This window comes from Pygocentrus nattereri, chromosome 11, assembly GCF_015220715.1.
Source record: "Pygocentrus nattereri isolate fPygNat1 chromosome 11, fPygNat1.pri, whole genome shotgun sequence".
NCBI classification, from domain to species: Eukaryota; Metazoa; Chordata; class Actinopteri; order Characiformes; family Serrasalmidae; genus Pygocentrus; species Pygocentrus nattereri.
The window spans coordinates 25,679,803-25,689,520 of NC_051221.1; positions in this window are offsets into that span (position 1 = coordinate 25,679,803).

Sequence of the window (9,718 nt, forward strand, 5' to 3'; positions counted from 1 at the left end):
AAATTAGTAAACTAAAGGGTTTTAAAGGTGTGTTGGGACTCAAATGGCAAACATAATGCAAAATTGAAAATAAATATCTATTAACTGAGCAGACTCCTCCTAAAGTTTGGAACCAAAAGAAGTTTGTTCATCTCCCTTTGCTTTGCTTGAGAATTTGGGCTTTGTGTGAAATGCTATTATGGCATTGACGCACACTGTCAGTGGCTCATATTTCATGATTCTCAGCTTTGACTTGAAATTCTGTAGCTGTAAGCACAAAGCTGTTTGAACTGCTCTGTTTGAGGGAAATCTATTGACAGGCATCTGTCCATTGATGTGAAGTCAGTGTGTGTGTGGGTGATGAAGTGATGGTGAGGCAGCTAAACTTGCCATTGCACTTGCCGTCTCTATGATAAATGTTTTACTAATTGCTGAGGCATAATGCCAAATAAACAGCATAGGTGATTTCTTCCTATTTCAACCCCTGTTCTGATTTTGTAGTTCCATGAAGAATTCATCATTTCCCCCACAACCAAACAGGGCATGACCACAGAAATACTTATTCCTTTCTTTGTGGAGAAAAAAGACAATCTTTTCTCCCTGGTTTTCTGAGACCTCTCTCTGTATTTCAAGTCATACTGACCTAAAAAGGTTGATCAAAGACTGTTGGAACTTCGCAGCCTGCAGCAAGCAATAAATTGGACCATTCGATGTTTTTGCACTGACAAATTATTCTCCTGAGCCCTAACATTCTTGGTAGCAACTCAATTAGCTGGAGACAGATGTAGCGAGTATTCAAAATTTAATGTTTAATAGATTTTTCAATATTTTATCATCCCTAGTCCTAGTTAGAATGGAAATGCTCAATTTTGTGAAAATAATAACTATTTGCTTATAATTCCCACATAAACTGGAAGTTTGTGCTACGTGCGTGGCAGCATCAGCTCTGCCCAAGCCTGTGCTCTCTGTTTAAATCCCTGCAGGCTATTCCACCGTGTTGAAGTGGCTCACAGCAGCTCTCCTTTTATGTGGCTGTTAAAAGACAATATTTCTCCTTTTTCAGAGAGGATAGACTTTCTCCAGACACTATTCCCCCGGCTTTAGACGGAGATAATCAGAAAAAAAAAGTTAGGAAAAGTAACAAACCTAACAAGCTCTGAGAATCACATATTAACTCGCCTTTATTTCACCAGGATAAGGTGCACATATATATGTTTTTCATAAAGGTTACTTTAAGTACATGTTTTAAATAAAGTGTTTTATATACAGTGTACACATACCACATGATAGCTCATATACTAGCATTTTTTAAAGCTCAGTTGTATTTAGAAGAAGAAAAGAAAAACCTGAATGGCACAACACTGCCATTTGATTTAAAGCCATTTGATATGGGCAGACTGATAACGCAACACTGCCACACCCGTCAAGTTCTGCTGTCTGGTTGTCTGTATACTCATAGTTTGGGAAGACTTAAACAGATGACATGCTCTGGATGAACAATAGGGCAGAAAGACTAATCACATCAAGATGTATATGTCAGTGTAACATATATTCATCATCCTCTCTCATCGATCATCACACCAAAGAGCCAAGGTTTCTAAGTGACAGTCAGACATGCTTAAACTCCTGTTGTTTTGGAAAGGCCATGTCATATTAACCCTTGGAAATGAAGCTGTCCCAGTGTGCTCAAAGCCAGGTTCTTAACAGTGACTGATCTGGGTGCTTTTCAAGCATCATTTGTCACAGATGGCTCTCCAGCATTGCTCCGTGACATGGGGTTGTAACTGATCTTAATGTGTAAGAATGACGATCATTGAGATCCTATTAGAATTGTATAGCTGGTCAGACCCAGTTATGGACAACTGCACAACTGCTTTAGTATAATAGTATTTAAAGGAAATTATTGTCATTCTTTAAACTAGAAGGATCCTCACCCATATATATGTGGGTATGTGTATAAATATATATATATATATATATATATATATATATATATATATATATATATATATATATATATATATATATATATATATATAATACATGTTATAAATATGTAATACATGTTATAAATATGTAATAGCTTTAAAGGTGACTTTAAATTCAAAGTCAAAGAGCAATTCCATAAATTCTGTAAAAATGTATCCTTGAAATATAAACAGAATCATTCAGTATGATTTGATGTAAAATGGTTAATTGTCACTGTTAAAAACTTACCAACAATTCTTTTCAATAGAAGTGATAGGAACCAGGGGTTGCGGTGTCAAAAAGAAAATATTGGCATTTTATTCACTATCCAAAATCATCGGTGAACCTACACATTATATGGACTACATCTGGTCCCTATCAGAGACACTGTAAACAGTCTAATCATGTGATAAATTTATTGTACTTTTTTTTTTCAGATATTGTGATTAAGCATAATATAAGACTAAACCACTGAATAACTGGTGTTCCATTATTGTTAAATGTTGTGTTACTGATGTCAATATGGCTCACGTGATGGGTTTTACTGCATCTGTGCATGGTTTATTTATATTTTTATGCAGATTCTCATTACATACACAAGATAACGAATGCACTTTGATATGCATATTTAACATCAGATGTAATCCAGTGTTAGCGTGTGTAAGCACTGTGGTCTTCATATTTAGCTTGATTACTCAGAAAAGAAACTAAAGCATGAAGTGAAAGTCCATAAAATTAGTCATTATATTGAAAGCTATAAATTAAATAAGATGGCAGGCATGTGTAACATGAATGTCCTGTAGAGAACACTGCAGTGCAAACAGCCCTACAACAAAATGATCCTTCTGTCTCAGAGGTTAAGTGGAATGCCAATATAGTATTGACAAAATGTCAGTTTCCCAGTAGAAGCCCTTACTCACCATCCACTATATTTCTCTTTATGAGCATACAGACACTGCAAGTGTGGCTGGACGCACGCTTGATCACTCAGGGTCAAGCTATTCACTATAGTGACAGTCAGATCTGCTCACACTGGCTATAAAAGAGCAAATCACCCATGCAGGATACAGTCTACTAAAATAATCATCAGAACCTTTTCTTTGTATTTATCTTCTCTGTTATTAGTTGAACAAAATGAAGTCCCGAATTGTTTGAGGATGTATCAATACAGGCCTCGTCACAATCTGGCCATGACCTAAGAATGACCCCTTTATGTCAAGTGTCTTTTGTAAGAGCATCCTTTTATTGTTCCATTGTTCATTTAGCAGCTCTAAAAACGGACCTGCGCCAACTCTCAGAAGTAGCTGCAGAATTGCAGAGTGCACCATTTCTCTTCAGAGTGTGTCTCTCTGGCCTTAGCAATATGCAATATCACTGGATTTTAGCTGTGTATATGGTCATGAGTGGGAATTGGCAGGACTATAACGCTTTTATGGCTGCACATTTGCTCAGTGGATCTGGGACTACCACTGCGCATAATTAACTACCAATGAAGTGTTCCCCAGAGTCAATCTGTCTGCTTTATTAACAAAGTAATGCAGTTATGCTTTAATTGGCCTTTTTATTGTTAGGCAAATTAGATGAAATGATAGAGCACATGGTTAAGGAAAAGAGACCGTTAATGGTTGCCGCGTCCATTACAATATGTTATAGAGGACGTAATGCTGTGTGTTTCTTGATATGTCGTGTTTGTTTCAGCTGCTAAGCACTGTTGTTTCTGGATGTAGTATACATATAAATATTGTTTTTGAAACATTCTTATTTGATATAAAGCTCAGAAATGGTTTATTTTTAGCATAGCATGCATTCATACAAATAGAGCCTCCTATATGTTTAAGGTAATCCACACAGAGTGATTATTTCTGGGGAAACACTTTACTGTAGGGTGGTGTTCATAAAGCTACATAGCACCTACAAAAGTCTTTTTTGGCAACTGACATAAACATACATACATTTTAATAAACACTTGTTCTAATGGGTGTCATTTGTCATGAAAGTTGCTTTTATTAATTTTGTTGTCAAGTTTTAATAACATCTATGTCAGGTGACATTAGGTTGTCATGACACAGGGTGAAATCACAGACTTTGTAGCTGTGACTAAATGCTGATTGTAGAAGACGCCAGGCTGGTTAAACAAAAGAGAACATTTTCTGTGGCATGTGAGTAGTTTCAATTCATCATTTAGAATATTTAGACTATGCCAAATCATCAGCATTGTATCACTGTGATATAGGTTGAGCTACAAGTAAGTTGTTGCAACAAGATTAAAAAGCATCGTGACATCCCAATGTCAGACAAAGTATGCATTAATTTAGGCAGCCTGTTAAATGACTGAAAATAAGTTAACATCCCCTACAGAAAACTCACTTCTGCACATTTTAATGCACAAATATTTTTGAGTTACTTTATATTTGTTTAATGTTTTTCCAATATATAGTATCAAACTCACCAAATACATAGAAATTGTGCACTAAAAATTGCAAAAAATGTCATATTTTAATTTGCTCTTTTGTAGAAGACATGTAAATGCATTTTCACTTGGAAATGTAAAAAAAACATGTAATTTAACCAGGTGTGTTCAAACCTTTGCATATAATTGTATGTGTTAATGTCAACTTGACATCAAAGTTGACAAAGACATTTTTTATGACAGACGACACCTATTGAAATAAGACTTTATAAATGTTCATGTAGGTTTATGTCAGTTGTCATGACCAGCTTGTCATGTTAGATGTGCCATGTAACCTTGTGCCCTATGGTAAAGTGTTGCCTATTTTGGCTTGGGGGTTTTAGCAGGTTGTGTGTGTGTGTGTCTGTGTGTGTATAAATGTGCTTTCTTATACAGTCTGTCATTCCAAGGCAATAAAAATGGCACTTTGCTTTGCCTCTTCATCACTGCTGCTTATGGCAAGGTAAAAATATGTCATTTTATAATAGATTGCATCAGTTTAATACACTTCAAGGTCTTTTGTAAACTAATTGAATTGAAAGGCAAACATATTATATCTCCACTGCAAAAACTTTACTCAAGCAAGATTCAAAACTGACATTTGCTGTAGTTGAAGGTTCTTCCTGAGGCAGAACCAGTTCTTTCAGCTATGAAATAACGTCTATGCTATCATTGGCTGTCAGTGCTTTGACCGATTAACTATGTTCACGGTGAAAACTGTAGCATCTTGTCACGATTAGTGATTATGTGCAAGTTCAGAGGATATTTTTACTCTTTAACATACCTATAAATCACAATGTCATGATAGTCTGTCTACCATTTAATGGTAAACAGATATTTCAGTGGGAAATTGTGCTATTGAAGTACACATTTCTCTGAAAGTGCTTGAGGAGGATTGTTGTTAGGAGGCTTTGGTTAGAGGCAAGTAATCATATTTGTGCTGAAATGGCTGCTTTTCTTTTAAACGTCCTGAGGGCTGCCTCTTCCTGTAGTATACTGTATGAGCGGCAGAGTCAGTCTTTTTGAAGTAGTAGATGCCCTTAATAATGAATTATGATTCTTATGCTGTATTGTGTGTGTTGATGTGTCAGTAAGAGAGTGGTGCTAATTTCAAATTTGCTCTGTTTTTAATAGATAAACATTTAATATTTGTAAACAGAAGGTAAATCAATTTTAGCATGTTTTCCTCTAATTGTTTTCTAGATCACTTCATTAGTTAATTACTCTCTATCTCTATCATCCAGGAATTTCTGCCAAGTTTGTAGGAACACCCAGTGGTTGTGAGCAGGTAATTATTTTTTTCCATGGACAACATGTGCATCTCTTCCTGTAAACATGTTTCTTCCCAAAATGTCACTGAGTTGTCCTGCATTAGGTCATCATATCTTCCAGTCAGCCTTCCCCACCTGCCCGAAAGTGCTGTTTGCTCATGGAGGGTAGCCAGGCAAAATCAGCAGTTGGCAAATAGCTTCAAAAAGTGTTATCAAGGGGCCTCAGCAGAGAGTTTAGTTTTGAAAGAGTTGCATTATTCACAATTTTGGATTCAGAAAGTTCCAAAAGAGAAAGGAAGGTAAAAAAGGCGGTCTCCACTGTTACCACCAGAGACATTTTCTCCAAAGCATAGCTCTGAGAAGACAACCACGGGCTTGAACTGGGGCTGTAAGGACATCAAACACATCTTCCATGTCTTGAAGGGATACTAGAGGCCCTTCTTTTTTCCTGTGGTCTTATATTTTGCTGGCATGGAGCTTCAGAACTAAACAGCGGGGAGGCAACAACAGAATTACCTGCAAACTGGGTTAGTGCTGGGTGATATATATTGTGTGTTCACGGTATGACAATATTGGTATCACACAAAAAATGGTTTTGAGGTTTAAAAATATTGATTGATAACAAAAACTATAATGCATAGTACTGTGCAAAAGTCAGAGACCATCATGTATTTAATATCCAGTCAAATTCCATTAAAAACAGATTTTTCAGCATCAGAAAAAAGCAGAAAACATATATTTACATAAAATTACACAAAAGCCTCAACAACTAAATGTAAGTTTTTCATTATTGTATCCACACTTTGCCTTACAGCTTCTGTTTATTCAGAAGGCTTACTTTCTGGGTTTTTTTTTTTTTTAAAGAAATCTACAGCGATATTTTTCTACACCTCCAAAGTTCAATTTTAGACATCAGTTGCATTTTTTACATCTCATGATCCAGATAATCCCAAACACGTTCAGTGAAGAGTTCTGGACTCTGGGGTGGTCAGTCTATTGTTTTGAGAACACCAGCAGCTTCTTTGTTTGACTTGCAGATTTTCTTCTTATTTTGTCTGTTTTCTTTTCTCAGTAACGGCTTCTTGACAGCTACACATCCTTTCAGACTCATATTGTTCAGTTGTCTTCTCACAGTGGAAGGATGGACAGAAACACCTGTGGATTTTTTTCAGATCTGAAGCAAGAGTGGAGCTTTTCTCAAAGAGAAAAGTTACTGTTTATCTGTTGGTGACAGATTTGCTGGCATTTGTCAGGAGTCACATTTTCCTTGTGTCTTTTCATAATACTTTTGAACTCAGTTTTGGAAACTTTTTCATTTATTTTCTTTTCACTTTCCTCTTACTTATGAAAGTGGATTATTTTGTATTTAATCCTCTCGGAAATATCTCTTAAAAGTGCTGTGTGCAACTTACGGGTCCTTCATATTGTTTTGAAAGAATAGTTCAAAATGCATAAAGACTACATAAATAATAAGATTCCTCTCTGGTAATTGGTTTCCTACAATGATACTGTGCAAGATTTACTTTATTTCAAGATAAGCATAACAGAACAAAACAACCCAGTTAATATATTGTAATATGTTTGTTTGCAGTTCTCAAGGTAACTCAGGACTTTGTTAACTTTGTTAAATAATTAATATATCACACATAAAAATATATATATTGTGATATTGAACATTATCAATATTGTCCCACACTAAACTGGGTCTAAGCACAAAGTCTGCCCTGTTTCAGAATGCATCATTAGTGTTGTGCCAGAGATGGATGGTGACTTTCTGCACCAGTTGAGAAAAAGAGCATAGGGCATGTTCTTGTCTGGTCCCACAGCCTGCCAACTGACCTGCCCTTGGTTCTTATTTAACAGTCAGGAGGCCCTGACCCAAAGTGTTAAAAGAACAAAAGGGGAAAGAGAGAGAGAGAGCAGGGAAAAAGGCTTGGCAGCAATGGGGTCCCAATCTCCCCAAAGAAATTAGAGGTGGTAATCTTTCAGCAGCGACTCTGTTATCCTCTGTGACCGGTTAAATGTTATGGATGCATACGGCTCCATCCTCCATCCTGATTCTGCATACTTGCCTGCCTGCGTCAGGCCAGAGGGCCATGGTTGGACGTGTCCAATTTTGCCATGCAGCCCTTGTGCTTGACACTTCAGAATTGACAAATAGCAGCCACTTCTGAAAGAAGGTTACATTTAAAGACAGCGCGAGACGACGCAATGGTGTACTGTCTGCTATTGTCAGGGAAACTAATGATAAGATATCATAAGACAGCAGCATACCATGAAAGATAGAGTGCGCACTCTTGCACCTTAATCAGCCGCTGTCTGTCCCTCCCCACATTCATCTTGATTTTGCATAGACATGCACATATTCTGCCCGCCTCTGAATGGATACATCAGATTGTCACGGAAAGTGTCACACAAAGCCTTATTTAAATTGTAAGTAGCAAGGCTCTTTGTTGTGTTGTTAGTGATGAATGGAAAGAAATAATCATGACAAAGAGCTGCCTCGTCCTTCCACACTGATATACAAGTGATTTCCTGGGCAGTGCTGACTGTGGAGGAAATGTAATGTCACATCTCTTGAGGAAAATTTAGATTGAAAGCAGATATTAGTCTTCAGTCAATGACAGACACTTGTATGCATATAGTTTGCAATTGCAACTGATTAGTCATCTGTAACATTTAGGCTCAAAGATGGATTTAACAGAGAAGGAAAGTCTTAATGCATTATATCTGCAATCACCTCACAAGTAATGGATCATTAGCTCATGATAACACAACCACTCCTTAAAATGTGGACAAATATAAAGCACTGCTCGCTACCCTCAAATCTGTTACACCTGCTGTAGTAATTCTAAAAACACACACCAAGACAGAATAACAAACAGTGAAAGAGCCAGAGAACCCAAGGAATGATGATGGCATCTTGACAAGTCTTTAAGTAATTCCTTCAAGAACAAACACCCTGGGGCTCCCTGGCTTCACTGCAAGTTGTGGAGATTGCTGAGAACACCAAATGACAATGGGCCGTTCATTTCATTTAGCAGAAAATAATAATTTAAAGAACATACAGTACTACTCAGTAGTCTGAGGCACCTAAGCCAAATATATGTGCGCAATAACTTTTGCTTGTAAAACACTGAAAAATTCAGAACAAACATTAGTGCAGAAAAAAGTAACAGAAATTTCTTGTTTTCCAGAAGTAGTTGTTTTCATTTGAGCTGGTTATAAGAAAAAAGGCTTTGTTTCAGATTTCTCCTTGACACCCCAGCCATCTCATATATTTGTTCAAACATATTGCCAGCAGACCTGATTTAACATGATCAACATGAATGATTAATTAGCCTAACAATAATATCAGGCTTCCTTGAGAAGAGGTTTAGAAATGGTTAAATATAGAAACATTGCCAAACATAAAATTGTTGCTTTTCATATTGATGTTATTTGTATTGATTCGAATATTATTGTTTTTCCTGAATAAAGAACTCTCACTGCCTGGAGAAACAGCTTTCTGTGTGAAAGTTGCAAATACCTGAGACTTTTGCACAGTTGCACAGTACTGTAGATATAGAGGGTTACTCATAAGTCACTGACATTCTGAAGCATTACATAATTTCATTTATGTGCTTGTTACTATCTCTAGCTCAATAAGAACCTCTGTATTAGTGTGCTTTATCAATTCCTTGTTAGTGCTGTCTTACATAGCTAATACAACATATTGTAGTTCTGATTCTGATGTACAGGTGTATGCAAAAGTTTAGGAGTTTCTGGACAAATTACATCTTTTGTTGATTTAAGTGAAAATAACTTAACACATCCTCTACAGAGAAGACCAGTAAAAATGACATTTTCCAGGGTACAATTTCTGTTAATTTGCTTAGCGTAACACATTGTGAAAGAAATAAGACAAAATATAAAGCATGCCATAAATCAACAACTGTACATGCTGTAAAATAAAGAGTAACTTAAAAAATGTACCTCATGTGGTAACAAGGAACTTGAATTGTTTTATTCAACTCAAATAAATACTTTGAATAAAACATTGGTTTATCCA